The sequence below is a fragment of the Myotis yumanensis genome, unplaced genomic scaffold (genome assembly GCF_028538775.1).
Source record: "Myotis yumanensis isolate MYYU_CA2020_CCGP unplaced genomic scaffold, mMyoYum1.0.hap1 SCAF_1, whole genome shotgun sequence".
Classification (NCBI taxonomy): Eukaryota; Metazoa; Chordata; class Mammalia; order Chiroptera; family Vespertilionidae; genus Myotis; species Myotis yumanensis.
Window position 1 is genome coordinate 114,954,304 of NW_027223752.1, and position 22,077 is coordinate 114,976,380.

General features: G+C 42.4%; 1 protein-coding gene across 1 annotated transcript in view; it reads right to left on the reverse strand.

Annotated features, from left to right (window-relative positions):
- ARID3B (AT-rich interaction domain 3B) overlaps positions 1–22,077 on the reverse strand; it is a 68,681-nt gene that overhangs the window by 32,246 nt on the left and 14,358 nt on the right. The window lies entirely within an intron of this gene.

Below are 22,077 nucleotides of genomic sequence, written 5' to 3' on the forward strand. Positions count from 1 at the left end.
CACACCAGCTAGGGTAGAACACATATTTTTTTAAATGCTGTGATGAATTATTATATAAAGTAAAAAAAAAAAAATTCCTCTTTTATGTTTAAGTTCAGGATTGCACAGAGCAGGTTTCTTTGGACAGAACAACAGCTGCACGCTGTGTTTCAGTCAGCCTCATTTGAAATTCTAAGAGCTCCTTCTAGGGCTTTTCCCAAGCCCACACCCCATTCACGGGTTGGTACAATAATATACACATTCCAACTCTGATGCCAGCTGCCCTGGTGCTTCCTGCCACCTCTCCCGAGATATGAGTTTCTCTCTTATAAGAAGGGTGACTTGGCTCTCGACCAAGATGGCGGCATAGGTAAACACTGGAGACTGCTCCCGCAAACAACCACTTCAAAAATACAACTAAAAGACGGAACGGACATCACCCAGAACCACAGGAAAGCTGGCTGAGGAGAGACTCTTCAACTAGAAGGAAAGACAGCAGCGTCCCGAGGCTCAGAGGAGGCGCAGTGTGGAAAATTTAAAGGTGCGGAGGTGCGTGCGAAAAGCGGGCTGGTGGCTGAGGCTAGGTTGTCGTTTTCGGTCGGGAGTGAGTCTCAGACTCTGGGCTCCAGATCCGGGCGAGTCTCTAGGGACTCAGACTCAGAGGGGAGAAGCGGGATTGTCCGGCATCAGTTGGAACCTAAGGGCAGCTTTCTCTCTGAAGTTTGCAGCGGCTGCCAGGGTTCTGAGAAGCAGAGCCTTGGGGAAGGGACTAAGAGCAGCCATAACTGCTCCCTCCGCCCGCCCTGCTGATCCCTTGCGACCCGCCCCGCCCAAGCCCTGCGCAGAGCCATTTGCCGGATCGCCTCAGGCAAAGGCTAGATTAGCACCTCCCCAGAGGACAGAAATTTTCCCAGGCAGACACAGGTGATTCTCACAGCCAGTCGGCCTGGTGGTCAAATCCCTCTAGTATTAACTAAAACAATCAAGGCTTAACTAGAACAAGACTGCACACAAAGACCACAAGGGGGTGCACCAAGAAAGCATAAAAAACGCGGAGACAAAAAAAACATGACAGCCTGACCGGTTTGGCTCAGTGGCTAGAGCATCGGCCTGTGGACTGAAGGGTCTCGGGTTCGATTCCGGTCAAGGGCATGTACCTTGGTTGCGGGCACATCCCCAGTGGGGAGTGTGCAGGAGGCAGCTGATCGATGTTTCTCTCTCATCGATGTTTCTAACTCTCTATCCCTCTCCCTTCCTCTCTGTAAAAAAATCAATAAAATATATTAAAAAAAAAAAAACATGACAGAAATGGAGGATATGGAGCTAAAAAACGCAATTTTGAGGGCTTGCAATAAACTTGTGGAGAACCTCACGAAAACTAATGAGACCCTCGATGCTACGATAAAGAAACTAGAAATTAAGCATACACGGACTGAAATAAAGAATATTATACCCAATAGCACACCAGAGGAGCGCAAGAATCAAGTCAAAGATTTGAAATGCGAAGAAGCAAAAAACACCCAACCGGAAAAGCAAAATGAAAAAAGAATCCGAAAATACAAAGATAGTGTAAGGAGCCTCTGGGACAGCTTCAAGCGCACAAACATCAGAATTATAGGGGTGCCAGAAGATAAGAGACAGCAAGATATTGAAAACCTATTTGAAGAAATAATGGCAGAAAACTTCCCCCACCTGGTGAAAGAAATGGACTTACAGGTCCAAGAAGCGCAGAGAACCCCAAACAAAAGGAATCTAAAGAGGACCACACCAAGACACATCATAATTAAAATGCCAAGAGCAAAAGACAAAGAGAGAATCTTAAAAGCAGCAAGAGAAAGAGGCTCAATTACCTACAAGGGAATTCCCATATGACTGTCAGCTGATTTCTCAACAGAAACTTTGCAGGCCAGAAGGGAGTGGCAAGAAATATTCAAAGTGCTGAATACCAAGAACCTACAACCAAGATTACTTTATCCAGCAAAGCTATCATTCAGAATTGAAGGTCAGATAAAGAGCTTCACAGATAAGGAAAAGCTAAAGGAGTTCATCACCACCAAACCAGTATTATACGAAATGCTGAAAGGTATCCTTTAAGAAGAGGAAGAAGAAAAAGGTAAAGATACAAATTGTGAACAACAAACATGCATCTATCAACAAGTGAATCTAAGAATCAAGTGAATAAATAATATGATGTACAGAATGAACTGGTGATTACAATGAATCAGGGACATAGAAAGGGAATGGACTGACTATTCTTGTGGGGGAAAGGGGAATGGGAGATGCGGGAAGAGACTGGACAAAAATCATGCACCTATGGATGAGGACAGTGGGTGGGGAGTGAGGGCGGAGGGTGGGGTGCGAACTGGGAGGAGGGGAGTTATGGGAAAAAAAAAAAGGAACAAATGTAATCTGAACAATAAAGATTTAATAAAAAAAAAAAAAAAAAAAAAAAAGAAGGGTGACTTACTCCTCTGTGAGGCTTGTGCACCTGGCACTGGGGCTCAAATAAATGTCAGACTTGAAGAACAAACCACAGGAGTAAACTTAAGAGAATCACCGCAGGCAGGCTAAATGATGAATTTGGGGGAGATCACATAATTAAAAGGAGGTGGGTTTCATGTTCTAAAATACAAATCCATAAAAGGGAACTAGAACTAAATATAAACTATTTCCTAAAGATAGCAGTTTAATTTTAAGGTTTAAGAAGATAAGAGGAGTGTGCATTAAAAAAAAAAGAAGTCCATCCCTGGCTGCTGTGGCTCAGTTGGTTGGAGCACCGATTCCCCATCAGGGCACCTACCCAGGTTGTGGGTTCGATCCCTGGTTGGGACGTGTACTGGAGGCAATCAATCGGTCAATGTTTCTCTCTCTCCCCCCCCCCTCTAAAATTAATTTTAAAAATACATATTTAAAGAAGTGTCCATTATTCAGATGAAAAAATTAGCAAAGCTTTAAAAAATGATAATACTCAATGATTACAAGGGTTTGGGACAATGGAGTCATCTATGTTTCTATACTGGAAATATAAAAATGGCATAACCTTCCCAGAACATCACAATAAAAACAGCAGCAGCAGCAACAATTAATAATGATCGAGTACTTATTATGTGCCAGGCCCTATTCCAGGTTTTATGTGTATTAAACATTTAAATTTCAGCACAATGCTCTGAGGCAGGTACTATTATTACCACTATTTTTCAGATGACAAAACCAAGGCACAAGGAAGTTGAGTGACTTGCAGAAGGTTGCAAAGCAACCAAAACAGTGCAGCTGAGAATCAAAAGTAGGCACTGCAGCTTTAAGACTCTGTTGGTAACTGTCTCACTTTCTTAGTCTTCTGATCTCATGATTCTGGTCTATGAATCTACCCTAAGGAAATAACTAGAAATACAGTACAATTTTACTTATAACAGTAAAAAAAAAAAAAATCAGAACTAGCCTAAATTTCAGACATTAAGGGAACAGGCAAAACACAAAGCTGCTATCCATTTGCTAGAAAATAACACTGCTTTTTAAAAAACGTTCACTCACCCTAGCCTGTTTTGCTCAGTGGATAGAGCATCAGCCTGCGGACTGAAGGGTCCCAGGTTTGATTCTGGTGAAGGGCACATGCCCAGGTTGCAGGCTTGATCCCCAGTAGGGGGACTGCAGGAGGCAGCCGATCAATGATACTCTCTCATCACTGATGTTTCTATCTCTCCCCCTCCCTTCTACTCTCTCTAAAAATCTGGGAAAATATCCTTGATTGAGAATTAACAACAACAACAAAAAGTTCAGTCCCTACTTCTCATCCTACCCATTAATTCAAGACGGAGTAAAGATCTACATATAAAAATATAACTACAAAATAATACGAATTTTAAAAAAATCCTAGAGAGGGAAGTATGACAGAAACCATAAAGGGAAAGATCAGTTTTTAACTACATCAAAATTTTAAATTCTTACCTGATGAAAGAACTACAAATCAAGCTGAAAGACCAACAACTGTAAAAAATAGAAACAATGACAAGAGACAATGCACAAGAGCAATAAAAAAATCAGATCAATGTGAATAAGAAAAACAGCATAGAAAAATGAGGAAAGGCCAAAAAATACAACATACCAAAACTCACAGAATGCATCAAAAGCAGTTATTAAAAGGGAAATGATAAACACCTACATTACAAACAAAGATCTCAAATAAACCAGGAGGGAGAGAGGGTAAAAAAGAAACAAAAAACTAAGCCCAACGCTTAGCAGAAGGAAGGAAATAAAGATTAGAGCAGAAATAAAACAGAATAGAAAAACATTAACAAAACTAATAGTTGGAGTTATTTTATTTTATTTTTTTTAAATCAACAAAATTGACACACCTTTAGCTAAACTAAGGAAAAAAAGAAAGGTCTCAAATCAGAAATGAAAGAGAAGACATTATAATGATTGCCACAGGAATAAAAGGAACATAAGAGATTACTATGAACAATTAGATGCTAACAATCTGGATAACCTAGAATAGCAATTTCACCCCTTTTCATCTCATGGCTCACATAAACTACTAAAATTCTGTAGCTGAAATATATATATATATATATATATATATATATAAAAACTTTTTAAATATATATATTGCTGATCTGACCCCCCCCAAAAAAGATATAATTTTGATTTATTCACACCAAACGGCTATTGTTGTGTTGGCTGTTGTCATTTTTAAATTTACAATCTAAGGAAAAAGAGGTCAGTGCCCCTGACTAGTCAGGTAGTATTGCATGCTTTAAAAATTCTTGCAGCATATCAGTTGAATATCATTGACCTTGAAGAAAAGGATAAATTCTTAGAACCTGACAACTTGCCAAGACCGAGTCACGAAGAAATAGAAAATCTGAACAGACCAATAAACTGGTAAGGAGGATGGGGGGGGGGGGGGGGGAAGAACGCTGTCAGTGTGTGGGAGGGGCGGCAGCAGGAGCAGGGCTACCGGCAGACAGGGGACCAGGGGCCACAGCGGGAGGGACCAGGCAGGGGCGTGGAGGATGGGCGCCCCTGTGCCTACCACAGCCTCGAGGCCCACAGTTCCTTTCAAGGTGCACGAACTCATGCACTGGGCCCTTAGTATATACATAAAATGGAGTATTTAGTCATTAAAAAAAGGAAATTCTACAATGTGTGATAACATTCATGAACCTGGAGGACATTATATTAAAAATGTAAATATTTAAACAAAAACTTAAATAAGTGTAAATAAAGTGAACTAAGCCACGATTCCATTCATGGAGAAATCTACAGTAGCCAAACTCACTGAAGCAGAAGGTAATTGCCAGAGGCTGGGGAGAGGGAGCTATGAGGAGTTACTGTTCAATGGGTAGAAGTTTCAGTCATGCAAGATCAGAAAGTTCTACAGAGCTGCTGTACAACATTGCGCTTATAGTTAACAACGTGTACCATGCATTTAAAAATCTGTTAAACGTATTTTCTACAATTAAAAAAAAGAAAAAAAATTGACAAGGCTACAAAAGCAGATAACTCACAGAACAAATATAAAAAGCAACATATGAAAAGATAGTAATATGATGATACAGCAAATTGAATCGTCAGAATAATTTATCCTACCACAGAAATAGACACAAAGGCATAGATAGAGTTATAAAGCATCTACAAAGATAGTCTGTACTTATGTTACATACACACACACACACACACACACACACACACACTGTGACTGCACACTTAAATGGGTAAATATACAGAAACTAGTGGGGGGAGTGTCCCTCAGCCCGGCCTGCACCCTCTCTAATCTGGGACCCCTAGGGGGACATCCCTCTCGCAATCCAGGACCACTGGCTCCTAACCGCTCACCTGCCTGCCTGCCTGCCTGATTGCCCCTAATCACTCTGTCTGCCAGCCTGCTTGCCCCCAAATGCCCCCAACTGGCCCCCCCCCTCCCCCCACTGCTGGCCTGATCACACCCAACTGCCCTCCCCTCCTGGCCTGATCACCTCTAACCGTCTCTGCCTTGGCCCTGCCAGCATGGTTTTGTCCGCAAGGTTTCCTGGTCTAATTAGCATATTACCATTTTATTGGTATAGATCAATGATGGCGAACCTATGACACGCATGTCAGAGGTGACACGCGAACTCATTTTTTTGGTTGACTTTTCTTTGTTAAATGGCATTTAAACATATAAAATAAATATCAAAAATATACATCTTTGTTTTCCTATGGTTGCAAATATCAAAAAATTTCTATATGTGACATGGCACCAGAGTTAAGTTAGGGTTTTTCAAAATGCTGACATGGCCCTGGCCGGTTTGGCTCAATGGGTAGAGCGTCAGCCTTTGCACTGAAGGGTCCCAGATTCGATTCCGGTCAAGGGCATGTACCTTGGCTGAGGGCACATCCCCAGTAGGAGGTGTGCAGGAGGCAGCTGATCGATGTTTCTCTCTCATCGATGTTTCTAACTCTCTGTCCTTCTCCCTTACTCTCTGTAAAAAATCAATAAAATGTGTTTTAAAAAAAAATGCTGACACGCCGAGCTCAAAAGGTTCGCCATCACTGGTATAGATAGCCCTAGAAAACTGATTCATGCCTAACTGTGGCCTCCTCTGGGAAGGAAGGGGGGGGAGGGGGGGAGAAAGCACTATAATATATATTTTTTAAGTATACATCTATTGCTTTTACTTTTTCAGGAGCATCTATTCATCTTACATAATTGAGGTAAGTGATTATAAAAATACTAATAGAGATCTTTATGAACACACATGAAAGAATAGCCGTATCATTGAGTAAAAAAACTACTTGTAGAATAATACATAGAGTTTCAATATATGTTTGTGAAGAAAAAAAGCTCTGAAAAGGTTTAGACCAAATTGTTAACAACAATGACTCTTGGTGGGTCAGGCTGACTTTTACCTTATACATTTCTACATTTCTAAAATTATTTGAGTCAAAATAATTTCTATAATATATTTTTTTAAAATTAAGCTACTTAAAAATAATACTTAAAAATAAATTTTAATGATAAAAATTGCTTGTGGTCTCTTAGGTGATAAAAAGTTAGACACAAGCCGTAACCGGTTTGGCTCAGTGGATAAGAGCGTCGGCCTGCAGACTGAAGGGTCCCAGGTTCAATTCCGGTCAAGGGCATGTACCTTGGTTGTGGGCACATCCCCAGTAGGGGGTGTGCAGGAGGCAGCTGATTGATGTTTCTCATCGATGTTTCTAACTCTCTATCCCTCTCCCTTCCTCTCTGTAAAAAATCAATAAAATATATTTTAAAAAAAAGTTAGACACAAAAGTAAAAAATATGCCTGTAATAGGCATTTTTTAAAAACACAAATGGAAGTCCTAGCTGGTGTGGGCACATTCCCAGCTAGGGCACATGCCCAGGTTGTGAGCTTGATCTCCAATAGGCAGCTGATCAGTGATTCTCTCTCATCACTGATGTTTCTATCTCTCTCCCTCTCCTTTTCTCTGAAATGAATAAAAAATATGTAAAGAAAGGCAGAATGTTGGTAATTGTTGAGAAAGCTGGGTAAAGGACACAGATGATTCATTACCATTCTTCCTTTTTTGCATGCTTGAGATTTCCATAATGAAAAGTTTCAGGGGAGATAGAAGAGGATATAGGGCATATAAATGGTGATGGAAGGAGACTTGAGTGGAGGTGGTAAACACAATATACAGATGATGTATTATAGAATTGTACACCTGAAACCTATACAATTTTATTATCCAACTAGAGGCCTGGTGCATGAAATTTGTACATAGGTAGGGTCCCTAGCAGCTGCCAGCTGGGGGCACCTCCCTTCCCCCAACCACCTGCCACTACTGGCCCCGCCCCCTAGTCGAACTCCTGGTCAAACTCCCAGTAGAACTCCCAGTAGAGGGGACAATTTGTATATTAGACTTTTATTATATAGGATGTCACCCCAAAAAATTTTTTAAAAAACCTTATTCACCTGTATGTTCCAATGGAGAAGACTCTAGAAAGGCAGGAGAGTTTCAAGGAAGTAGGAGGAAGCTCCCACTTGCCCTTTCCAAAGTGAACCTTCTTTGTCAAGGAACTGATGAGCCCTATTAACCCAAACCATCACAACAAGAACACAAGAAACTCGAAGAAATGACTCTATGGAAAATGCTAACTTGCCTTTCCTTTTGGAGCCATTTCTTGGAGCTGAAAGTAAAGGATTTTAGTGGCATGGGAGCAGAGACAGGAAGATACTCTTTCCTTGAGCCACTGTACCTTTAACTGACACATTCTTAGAATTTTTGTGGATTTCCTTGCAGTTTTTAGCAGCTTGGATACAAAGAGTCCCTATTAGCATTCTCATTTTTGGCCAAAAAAAAAAAAACAGTTTCAACAATTCCATAATATAAAGTTTTTTAAAAGTTAAAGATGTTCAAAAAGCTAAAGGAGCCAAAACCGGTTTGGCTCAGTGGATAGAGCGTCGACCTGCGGACTGAAAGGTCCCAGGTTCGATTCCGGTCAAGGGCATGTACCTGGGTTGTGGACATATCCCCAGTGGGAGATGTGCAGGAGGCAGCTGATCGATGTTTCTAACTCTCTATCCCTCTCCCTTCCTCTCTGTAAGAAATCAATAAAATATATTTTAAAAAAAAAAGCTAAAGGAAGGAATAGAAACCATGAGATAAGAATAGGCAAATTTTTGAAAGCCAAAAAAATGTATAAAAATTAGACACAATACTAAGATAAGCAATTTTTTAAAAACTTATAGAACAGACAGAACTGAAGATAATTAAAAATTGTAAAATAGAATGTGAAAATATCCCAGAATATGGGTGGATGACATCTATACTAATAAAAGGGTAATATGCTAATTAGACTGGGAGACCTTCCAGACAAAGCCATGGTGGCAGGGCCGAGGCAGAAGCAGGTTAGGGGCGATCAGGCCGGCAGGAATGGCAGTTGGGGGTGAGCAGGCCGGCAAGGGGGGCAGTTGTGGGCAATCAGGCCAGCAGGGGGTAGCAGTTGGGGGCAAGCAGGCCGGGGGGGGGGGGCAGTTGGGGAAAGCAGGTCAGAAGGGGGGCAGTTAGGGGCGATCAGATTGGCAGAGGGGGCAGTTGGGGGTGAGCAGGCCCTGTGAGATCGGGCCTAAACTGGTAGTCAAACATCCCCTGAGGGATCCCAGATTGGAAAGTGTGCAGGCCGGGCTGAGGTACACCCCCCCGCCCCCCCCCAATGCACGAATTTCATGCACCGGGCCACTAATCTATAATAATAAAAGTGTAATATGCTAATTAGGCTGAACAACCTTCTGGATGAAGCCAGGGCTGCAAGGGAAGCCTGGGTCCCGGGTACCTGCCGGCGGCTGGAGGGAAGCCTGGGTCCTGGGTGCCAGAGAGAAGCTGGTGCAGGCAGTCAGGGGAAGGAAGGACTACTCTTGCATGAATTTCATGCATTGGGCCTCTAGTAAGGTTATAAAAGAAAAGGTTTCATAAAAGATTGAATGAGAAGGTTCAAATACTTCTATTATTGTAATGGTTAAAAAAAAAAAAAGCAGTCATGAAAGAACTACCCAACTCCCCCAACACACACAAACACATATCAGGTTGAAGGAGCAGACCAAGGTCCAAGTGGGATAAATAAAATTAAGTCCAAACCTAAAATACTGTGGTCGGTACAAAAAACAGAGTCAAAAAGAAAATATTTTAAAGCTCCAAGATAGACAAAGATTCACAAAGATGACAATTAGAGTTACAATAAATAGACTTCTCAACAACAAAAATAGTTGCTGGAGATAATGGAATCTTATCATTATAGTGTTAAGAAAACTAATGGTCAAACTAGAATCTAAAGCTACAAATAATTGTACAAAATAAAAGTATAATTTAAGTAAGGGCAAAATAAAGGTATAAATTTTAAAAATTCTTTTCAGACATACCAAGACTGAGTTTACTACATACAAATCACTAAAAGAGTTAGTAAAAAAGGAAAAGACAGAGCCAGCCCAAAGGGAAACAGGGGCATATAAGAAGTAATGATGAGAAAAGAAATGGGTAAACTCCTGGGAAGTCTAAATAAATATTGACCATAGGGAAAGCACAGGGACTAATTTGGAGGAGGGGTTAAAACAAATTGAAAGTAAAATACTGGCAGAAAAACTAGAATTCCTAGCATTATTTCAAAGTAGTGTTAAAAAATCAAAAATGCAAGTTAAAATATAAAAGTAACTAACAAATATATCATTAATCCTAATAACTAACCTAATTAAATTAACCTAATAAAAAAGATAGAGATTATAGGTCTTTTAAATGTGATCTCATAAAGACTGGAATGTGAATAGGGTGGTGAAAAGCTGGGGGTAGGTAGGGAGTGGGAGGAGGGGGGTAAAAGGGTGGAAATGGGAGACATCTGTAATACAATAAAATATATATGTACATATATATTTAAAAAAAAAAAAAAGACGGAATGTGTAAGAAAAAATGTACATCAGAAGATGAGTTAAGAGAGGAGGAGCCAAGATGGCGGCGTAGGTAAACACCGGAGACCGCTGCCGCAAACAACCATTTCAAAAATACAACTAAAAGACTGAACGGACATCACCCAGAACCACAGGAAGGCTGGCTGAAGAGAGACTCTACAACTAGAAGGAAAGAGAACAGCAAATCGAGGCTCAGAGGCGGCGCAGTGTGGAAAATACAAAGGTACCGAGGTGCGCGCGCAAAGCCGGCTGGTGGCTGAGGGCGCGGTTGTCGTTTTCTGTCGGGAGTGAGTCTCAGACTCTGGGCTCCAGATCCGGGCGAGTCTCTAGGGACCCAGACTCAAACGGGAGAAGCGGGATTGTCCGGCATCAGTTGGAACCTGAGGGCAGCTTTCTCTCCGAGGTTTGCAGCGGCTGCCGGGGTTCTGAGAAGCAGAGCCTCTGGGAACGGGACTGAGCGTGGCCATAACTGCTCCCTCCGCCCGCCCTGTTGATCCCGCCCCGCCCAAAGCCTGCGCACAGCCATTTGCCGATCGCCTCAGGCAAAGGCTGGATTAGCACCTCCCCAGAAGGCAGACGTTTTCCATACAGCTGATTCCTATAGCCAGTCGGCCTGGGGGTCAAATCCCTCTAGTGTTAACTACAACAATTAAGGCTTGGCTAGAACAAGACTGCGCACAGAGACCACAAGGGGGTGCACCAAGAAAGCATAAAAGATGCGGAGACAAAAAAACATGACAGAAATGGAGGATATGGAGCTAAGAATCGCAATTTTGAGGGCTTGCCATAAATTTGTGCAGAGCCTCACGAAAACTAATGAGACCCTCGATGCTACGATAAAGAAATTAGAAAGTAAGCATACACGGACTGAAATAAAGAATATTATACCCAATAGCAGACCAGAGGAGTACAATAATCAAACCAAAGATTCGACAAAAAACACCCAATTGGAAAAGCAAAATGAAAAAAGAATCCGAAAGTGTGAAGATAGTGTAAGGAGCCTCTGGGACAGCTTTAAGCGGTCTAATATCAGAGTCATTGGAGTGCCAGAAGATGAGAGACAGCAAGATATTGAAAACCTATTTCAAGAAATAATGGCAGAAAACTTCCCCCACCTGGAGAAAGAAATGGACTTACAGGTCCAAGAAGCGCAGAGAACCCCAAACAAAAGGAATCCAAAGAGGACCACACCAAGACACATCATCATTAAAATGCCAAGAGCAAAAGACAAAGAGAAAATCTTAAAAGCAGCAAGAGAAAGAGGCTCAATTACCTACAAGGGAATACCCATACGACTGTCAGCTGATTTCTCAACAGAAACTTTGCAGGCCAGAAGGGAATGGCAAGAAATATTCAAAGTGCTGAATACCAAGAACCTACAACCAAGATTACTTTATCCAGCAAAGCTATCATTCAGAATTGAAGGTCAGATAAAGAGCTTCACAGATAAGGAAAAGCTAAAGGAGTTCATCACCGCCAAACCAGTATTATATGAAATGCTGAAAGGTATCCTTTAAGAAGAGGAAGAAGAAGAAAAAGGTAAAGATACAAACTAAGAACAACAAACATGCATCTATCAACAAATGAATCTAAGAATCAAGTGAATAAATAACCTGATGTACAGAATGAACTGGTGATTATAATAGAATCAGGGACATAGAAAGGGAATAGACTGACTATTCTTGGGGGAAAAAGGGGTGTGGGAGATGCGGGAAGTGACTGGACAAAAATCATGCACCTATGGATGAACACAGTGGGTGGGGAGTGAGGGTGGAGGGTGGGGTGGGAGCTGGAAGGAGGGGAGTTATGGGGGGAAAAAAGAGGAACAAATGTAATAATCTGAACAATAAAGATTTAATTTAAAAAAAAAAAAAAAAAAGGAAGATGAGTTAAATACACTAATCAAAACAAGGCCAGTCTTAAACTAGAGTATTTTGATTCACCTCTCTGAAACTGATCACACAAACAAAACTTATAAAGGATTAGGAAGATTTAAATAATAATAAGCTTGATCCAACAGAAAGATTTACAACCCATATCTACCAAATAAAGAGTATACATTCTGCCGAAACCGGTTTGGCTCAGTGGATAGAGCGTCGGCCTGTGGACTGAGGGGTCCCGGGTTCGATTCCGGTCAAGGGCATGTACCTGGGTTGCGGGCACATCCCCAGTGGGAGATGTGCAGGAGGCAGCTGATCGATGTTTCTCTCTCATCGATGTTTCTAACTCTCTATCTCTCTCCCTTCCTCTCTGTAAAAAATCAATAAAAATATATATTTAAAAAAAAAAGAATATACATTCTTTCCAAGCACATATGGAGAGTTTAAAGAAATTGATCATACAAAGGATATCGTTACAAATTTCAGAAAACTAACATCATACCAGTTATCTAAGCATGTTTAGAGCTTAAGATATTTATACTAATAAAAGGGCAATATGCTAATTAACCGGACATCTTCCGTACGTCCTTCTGGACAAAGCCACGGTGGCAGTGGCTAAGGCAGAGGCGGTTAGGGGCGATCAGGTCGGCAGGGGAAGGCAGTTAGGGGGTGATCAGGCTGGCAGGGGAGCAGTTAGGGAGCGATCAGCCCAACAGGCAGGTGAGTGGTTAGGAGCCAGTGGTCCCGGATTGTGAGAGGGATGTCAGACTGCCGGGGGGATCAGGCCTAAATTGGCATCCCCCGAGGGGTTCCGGTTTGGAGAGGGTGCAGGCTGGGCTGAGGGATGCCCCCCCGCCGTGTGCACAAATTTCATGCACCGGGCCTCTAGTCTATACTAATAAAAGGGTAATATGCTAATTAGACCGGGTCGACTGGACATCTTCTGGTCGTCCGGTCTAGACAAAGCTACTGCGGCAGGGGCCGAGGCAGAGGCAGTCAGGGGCAATCAGGCCGGCAGGGGAGGGCAGGTAGGGGTGATCAGTCTGGCAGGCAGAGGAGTTAGGGGCGATCAGGCAGGCAGGCAGGCAGGTGAGCGGTTAGGAGCCAGCGGTCCTAGATTGTGAGAGGGATGTCCTACTGCCAGTTTAGTCCCGAGTGCCGCTCAGCCAGAAGCCAGGCTCATGGCTGGCGAGCGCAGTGGTGGTGGTGGGAGCCTCTCCTGCCTCCGTGGCAGCGCTAAGAAGCAGTGAGTCAAGTGGTAAGGGGCCATGAGCAGGTGGACTGACATGCCCCCAAGGGTCCCGGACTGTGTGCAAGAGGGTACAGGCCAGGCTTAGGGACCCCCCCCCCCCAAACCCAGTGCACAAATCTCGTGCACTGGGCCTCTAGTACATAAATAATTTTTTTAAAAAGATAAACACTGGCCCTACTGGGTAGCTTAACCAGCACATACCTTGACTGCAGATTCAATCCCTGCCCCCAGTTGGAATGCATGCAGGAGGCAACCAATCAATGTGTCTCACGTTGATATTTCTCTGCCCCACCACCACCTCCACACTCTAAAAAAATACCAATGTAAAAAATATCCTCAGGTGAGGATTAACAAAACAACAACAAAAACACTCTGGAACAACCTATGGGTTAAAGAAGCAATCACAAATAAAATTAAGAAATGTTTACTAATAAATGAAAGCATTACATATCAAATCTTATGGGATAGAGCAAAAGTGTGACCTTAACAAAAATCTACAGCTTCAAATGCATTTATCAAGTAATGAGAATTTCAGATGTGTTAAACATACAACTGAATAGAATTAAAAACAGAATACGCACCCAAAGTACTAGTAAAACTTGGGAAACCTAAATAAGAGCAATGGATCTTATCAATGTCAAATCCCAGGTTGTGATAGTTTACTATAATTTTATAAAATGTTACCTTTGGGGAAAACTGGGCAAAGTGTACAGAGATCTCTCTAAATTATTTCTTACAACTACATGTGAATCTACCATTATCTCAATGCAAATTTTAATTAAAAAAAAAACAAAAACAAAAAAGAAAGCATGGCCAAAATCCCAAACCCTAACACCACCAAATGCTGGCAAGAATGTGGAAAAACAGGGACTCTCTTTCATTGCTGGTGGGAATGCAAAATGGTACAGACATGTTAGAAGACAGTTTGGCAGTTTCTTACAAAGCTAAACATACAGTGGGGCCTTGACTTATGAGTTTAATTCGTTCCGTGATGGAGCTCGTAACTCAAATTACTCGTATGCCAAATCAAAAAGTGAACGAGTGAGACACGTGATGCTGGGCTGATGTTGTGGCATTCACTGTGACGTTCACTGCGCCAACTAGCAGTGGGGTGTCTGAAGCAGGCTCGTAACCCGAATTTTAGCTCGCAACAAAAAATCGGCCGAGAGACAGCTCGTATCTCGAAAAACTCATTAGTCGGGACACTCGTAAGTCAAGGCCCCACTGTACTCTTACCATGCAATTCAGCAATCGTGCTCCTTGGTATTTACCCAAATGAGTTGAAAACTTAATGTTTACACAAAAACCTATATACAAATATTTTATCTAGATTTGTTTATACTTGCAAATACTTTTAAGCAACCAAGATGTCATTCAGTTGGTAAAATGGAAAAACTGTAGTACCTCCAGACAACAGACTATTATTCAGCCCTTAAAAGAAATGAGCTATCAAGCTATGAAAAGACATGGAGGAATCATAAATGCATATTACTAAGTGAAAGAAGCCAATCTCAGATAGCTACATACTATATAATTCCAAGGCAACAGCATGGTTGCCAAGATTAGGTTGCCAAGTGTTGGGAGAGAGTTGAGCAAAAAGTATTTTTAGGCAGTGAAACTCTTAGGTATGAGACTATAATGGTGGAGATATATTAGTATACACTTTTTCAAATGCAAAGAATGTACCCCAACAGTGAACCCTAATATAAATTATGGATTTTGGGTGATAATGATGTGTTAATATAGGTTAAACAATTGCAACAAATGTATCACCACTCTGTTGAGGAGATTTGATAATGAGGGTGGCTATGCATATGTTGGGGCATAGAGTATATGGGAAATCACTGTACACATTCTGCTCAATTTTTTAAAATATATTTTTATTTATTTCAGAGAGAAAGGGGAGAGGGAAAGAGAGAGAGAGATAGAAACATCAATGATGAGAGATAATCATTGATTGGCTGCCTCCTGCACACCCCCTACTGGGAATCGAGCACGCAACCTGGGCATGTGCCCTTGACTGGAATCAAACCCAGGACCCTTGAGTCCACAGGCTGATGCTCTATCCACTGAGCCAAACCAGCTAGGGCCATTCTGCTCAATTTTGTAATGAACCTAAAAATGCTCTAGAAAATAAAATCTGGTTTTTTGAAGAAACAAAATGGTGCCATTCACATGAAAAACAAGACAAATTAAAAGTAGAAGAACCTAATATTTATTCAGCGCCTATTATCTGCCATCACTCTGCCGAGTACTGGGATACAATGATAATGATATGGTCCTTGTCCTCTTACAGCTTATCATCTAGTATACGAATGAGATAACAAACAAACCACACAAATATCCTCCTATATAACAAAAGAGGAACATGCAAATTAGCCACCCCTCTGCTACACTCAAGCCACGCCCACAAGCCAATCAGAGTGACTATGCAAATTAACCCGACAAAGATGGCAGTTAATTTGCATACCCAGGTGTCAGGCACCCCAGGAGGCAACAGCAGCTGCAGGCTCCCAGGACCTTCGCTGGTCTGGGAGGCAAGGCTGCCCATGCCTAGCCATGCCCGTGGGCTCCTGGGACCTTGCTGGCGGAGAGCAGAGAGGGAGAGGAGCGGGCGGAGAGCGGGAGGTTTGGAGGACCTGGCAGAGCAGGAGACTGCTGGACATAGAGCAGAGCGAGAGAGAGGGCAGTTTGGAGGGCACGGCTCCCTCTGTCACCCCAGCTTCCTCATCACAGCTGTGGAAACTGACAGCAGGGAGGAGGAAGTCCCACCCCCACAGAATCAGCCACAATCAGCCATTGGTCAGACAGCTCTCAGCGGCCTGACAGCCAGGATGTCAGGACCAGCCTGACAGGTTGAACTGGGCTGAGGTAGGGAGGTGGGAATTGGGAAAAGAAAGAAAGATAGGATAGCAGGATCGGGAGGACTACAGATCAATCGAGGAACTGCAGTAAGTTTATTAACCACGCAATGCCTTTTATACACAAAACACTGAATAGGAGGTCTGTCAAGAGGAATGTATTCTTTGTTCCTCTTAATCTCTAAGGGAGACATAGAGCAGAAGGACAAATTCTTGGTACAGCAAATCTCAGTAAGTAGTTACAGACTTCTTGGTAAGCCATGAAAGGCTATTCTCATTCTACAAAGGTTGCTCTCATTCTACTGATAACCGCCATCCAAACAAGTCTGGGAAAACTGTGTGGGTAAGGGTCCCAGCCTTGCTAGCCCCTTCAGGTGCAAGGACCATGTCAGCTTACACCTGGTCTCCAACACCAGGATTCTCATTCACCTGCATCTCAGACCGTGACAGTAGAGAGGTAGGACTATGTCTAAAGAACAACTGTTGACACAACGTAGCTCTGCAGCCGAAAGATGCCGGCATTACCAACAGAAAATGTCTGCAGAGTAACGTGCGTCTGATCTTGAAAGAAGGCGGTGCCTGCGACAGAATGTATCTGAAGAGCAGCTACTGGAAAAACGTTGGTCTGAAGCCAAAAAACATCAGCGTCATCGACAGAAAATGTCTAAAGACCAATGTGCCTTTGAAGTTGAAAGAAGGTGGTGGTGACGACAGAATATGTCTAGAGAACAGTCATCAACAAGTACTACCAATACCGGTAGGAACTGCCTTCTCAGCGAAAATGGAATACATGAGGATGCAATCCTCGAACATAGTTGTGGTGGAATGACTGTTTGATGTGAATTTTGCCTATCACTAAATTTCTCTGATGAAAAACCATCAGAGATTGGAAATTTACTCAATGTTGTAGCAAAGGGAAAGTCTGTCCAAATGATATACATTTTCCAGATTACCGGCATATTTAAAAAGATTAATGACAAACAAAGATTCTGACAGTAAAAATTTCATGGAAAATATTCGATCCATAAATAGTTCTTTTGCTTTTGCTTCCATGGGTGCAAATATTGCATTGCCATCAGGATATGGGCCATACTGTTTTAGAATACACAGACAAGTTTATCACCGTACTGGAACTTTACATCCTTCGGATGGTGTTTCTCAGAAGTTTGCTCAACTTTGTATTTTGGATACAGCTGAAGCTACAAGTAAAAGATTAGGAATGCCAGAAAACCAGGGCTGCTCAGAAAGATTCATGATCAACATCAACAACCTCATGCATGAAATAAATGAATTAACAAAATCATACAAGATGCTACATGAGATAGAAAAGGAAGCCCAATCTGAAGCAGCAGCAAAAGTTATTGCTCCCACAGAGGTTAACAATGGCAATTAAATACGATCGTAACAGTGACCCAGGTAGATATAATTCTCCCCATGTAACCGAGGTTGCTGTCATATTCAGAAACGAAGATGGAGAACCTCCTTTTGAAAGGGACTTGCTCATTCATTGTAAACCAGATCCCAATAATCCAAATGCCACTAAAATGAAACAAATCAATATCCTGTTTTCTACATTAGATGCAATGACATATCCTATTCTTTTTCCACATGGTGAAAAAGGCTGGGGAACAGATATTGCATTAAGACTCAGAGACAACAGCGTCATTGACAATAATACTAGACAAAATGTAAGGACACGAGTCACACAAATGCAGTATTATGGATTTCATCTCTCTGTGCCGGACACGTTTAATCCTATTTTAAATGCAGGAAAATTAACTCAACAGTTTATCGTGGATTCGTATTAAAAAATGGAGGCCAATCGGATAAATTCATCAAAGCAAACCAATCTAAGTTGAGAGTTGAAAAATATAGTGGTTTGATGGATTATCTCAAATCTAGATCTGAAAAGGACAATGTGCCAATTGGTAAAATAATAATACTCCCATCATCTTCTGAGGGTAGTCCCAGAAATATGCAGCAGCGATATCAGGATGCTATGGCAATTGTAACGAGGTATGGCAAGCCCGATTTATTTATAACCATGACATGCAACCCCAAATGGGCAGATATTGCAAACAATTTACAACGCTGGCAAAAAGTTGAAAACAGACCTGACTTGGTAGCCAGAGTTTTTAATATTAAGCTGAATGCCCTTTTAAATTATATCTGTAAATTCCATTTATTTGGCAAATAGCTAAAATTCATGTCATTGAATTTCAGAAACGCGGACTGCCTCACGCTCACAAATTATTGATATTAGAAAGTGAGTTCAAATTATGTTTTTCTAATTAATTCCCTTTCAATGTGCACGAATTTCGTGCACCAGGCTACTAGTCTATAATAATAAAAGCACAATATGCAAATCAACCGAACAACCCAACAGCAGAATGACCATCTGGAAGACCATGCTATGACATGCACTGGCACCAGGCCAGCCAAGGCTGGTGTGATGCGATTGGTCGGGGGGCCCCACAATCACCCTGCAGAGGGAGGCCCATGCCAGCCAAGCAATTGCACCCCATGCCTGTTGCCCGCAGAGGGAGGTGACCAGTGGCAGGGAAGATGGGGGGTAGCGCCGCACAGATGACAAACAGTGACAGCGGTGGGGGCAGGGCCAGCTGCCAGCAGCCGGGACAAAGAAAGCCCCAATAGGCCCTGATCACTGACCAGGCCTAAGGACCCTACCTGAGGGGTCCCGGATTGTGAGAGGATGTAGGCCAGGCTGAGGGACAACCCCTCCTCCCCCCGTGCATGAATTTCATGCACCAGGCCTCTAGTAAAAGTATAATGTTCAGTCTACCCTAAAGGTAAAGATAGTGCCTCTGAAGAAGTAATTTTTTTAATTTAAAATTATTTTTTATTTTTCAATTACAGTTGACATACATTATTAGTTTCAGGTGTACACTCGAGATTAGACATTATATAACTTACCAAGTGTTCATCCCAATAAATCTAGTAATCCTCTGATACCATACGTAGCTATTAGAATATTATTGACTACTAGAGGCCTGATGCACGAAGATTCGTGCAAGAATGGGCCTTCCTTCCCCTGGCTGCCAGCACTGCCTTCGCTCTGGCCGGAGCCTCCTTTTTGCCTTCCCATGCTACCCAGAGGCCCAGAAAGGGTGGGGCAGTGCATAACACCTGCATTGTTGCCATGGTGAAGATGCAAGTGTCCCACCCCACCACTCGGCACCTGCATATGCAAACTAACCCGCCATCTTTGTTGGGTTAATTTGCATACACACTCCTGATTGGCTGGTGGGCGTCACAAAGGTACTGCCATTTGCGTCTCTCTTTTATTACTGTAGATATTCGCTTTGCTGTGCTTTACATCCCCATGACTCTTCTGTAACTACCAATTTGTATTTCTTTTTTTAAAATATAGTATTGATTTCAATTTCAGAGAGGAAGAGGGAGAGAGAAATGGAAACATCAATAATGAGAATCATTGATTGGCTGCCTCCTGCACGTCCCCCACTGGGGATCGAGCCCGCAACCCGGGCATGTGCCCTTGACCAAAATTGAACCTGGAACCCTTCAGTCCGCAGCCCGATGCTCTATCCACCGAGCCAAACTGGCTAGGGCCAATTTGTATTTCTTAATCCCTTCACCTTTTCACTCATATCCCTAACCCCCTCCCATCTGGCAACCATCAAAATGTTCTCCATATCTATGAGCCTGCTTCTTTTTTGCTTCTTCAGTTATTTTGCTTTTTTAGATTCATTTGATAGATATGTATTTATTGCCATTTTATTGTTCAAAGGGGGGGGGGGGGGGCGGAGAAACACTGATGTATAAGAGAAACATTGATCAGTTGCCTCCCAAATGCACCCCCACTGGGGATTGAACCTACAACCTAGGTATATGCCCTGACCAGGAATTGAACCGGCAATCCTTTGGTGCATGAGACAACGTTCTCACCAACTAAGCCACACTGGCAAGGGTTTACTGTTCATATTTTTTATCTTTTTTTCCCCTGCTTCTTAAAGAAGACCTTTAAATATTTCATATAATGCTAGTTTGGTAGTGATGAACTCTAGTTTTTTCTTATCTGGGAGCCTCTTTATCTGTCCTTCAATTCTAAATAAAAGCTTTGCTGGGTAGAGTAATTTTGGTTGTAGGTCCTTGTTTTTCATCACTTTGAATACTTCTTGCCAATTCCTTCTGACCTTGTAGGTAACCAATTGCTTTTCTTTTGCTGCTTTTAAGATTCTCTTTGTCTTTTATCTTTTGCACTTTAACTATGATGTATCTTGGTGTGGGTCTCTTTGGGTTCATCTTGTTTGGGACTCTTGGCACTTTCTGGACTTGTATATCTATTTCCTTCACCAGGTTAGGAACTTTTTCTGTCATTATTTTTTCAAATAGGTTTTTAATTTCTTGCTCTCTCTTCTTGCAGCAGTCCTATGATGCAAATGTTGGTATGTTTGAAGTTGTTCCATAGTTCCTTACATCATCATCATTTTTTTGGATTCTATTTTCTTTTTGCTGCTCTGTTTGGTTGTTTTGTTTCCTTATAATCCAAATTGCTGATTTGATTCTCAGCTTTATTGACTCTACTCGATTCCCTGTAAATTATTCTTCATTTCTGTTAGTGTATCCTTTGTTTCTGACTGGTTTTTATGATTTTCATGTCCTTTTTTATGCTACTGAAGTTCTAAGTTCAAGTACTCTTCCTTTAAATTCATTGAACATCCTTATAACCAGTGTTTAGAACTCTGAATGTGGCAGATTGCTGGTCTCCACTTTGTTTGGTTCTTTTCTTGAAGTTTTGTTCTGTTCTTTCATTTGGGACGTGTTTCTTTCTATGTATTAGGTAGAGCTGCTACATTCCTTGGACTTGGCCTAATGTAGTAGGTGTCCTGTAGGATCCAATGGCACAGCCATCTCGAGGCCCATCTGCTGCAAGGACTGTCTGTGACCACTGATATTGGAAGATCAACTGTGCGGGGCCCACCCCACAGAGTAGGACTTACTTTAGAGGGGCTGTGGTATCCCCTTAGTCCACCCCTCAGTGTGTCATAGTAAAGGTGGTCAAGTAGTGTTTCAACATGGTCTGAAGCTACCCACTGGGTGCACTGGCTGGCTCTGGGATCCCCCAGGAGTTGCAGTCAAGGTTACCCACTGCAACTTGGCTTGAGCAGGGCCATCAGGCTTGAGCTACAAAGTGATCTATAGATGGTTGCCACTTGTGCTGGGCTTGGAGGTGCCCAGGAGAGGCCAAGCTGCAAACTATGGCTGGCTGCTGCTAGTGCTGGGCCTGGGACACCTACTTTGTGAGAGGTACAGGGCACAGTGTAGCTAGATGCTACTTGTTTGAGAGATTTTAGGAAAGTGTGAAGTGCAAGCCAAGATGGGTAACGCATATGGAAAAGGCAGTGGAAACAACCTGGGTGGGCCCACAAATTTGGTAGGGCAGGGTCTCAGGGATTCACCAGGGCAAACAGTGAAAGCCAAGTTGAGGAGACTCAGATATGGTGCCCGCCTACCACCTCTGTGGGGGAAGGACTCATCAAAGAAACAATGGCCTCTGCCACTACTTTTGTCTGGGAGAGAGCTGCCTCCCCCAGCTCTCATCCTGATGCCAAACACTTCAGTTTCTACCCATATGTCCCTGGTGCCTTTTGAGCTGCTATCCCAGCACTGGAGTTCAGAAAGAGTGAGTCAGAGTAAGTCCA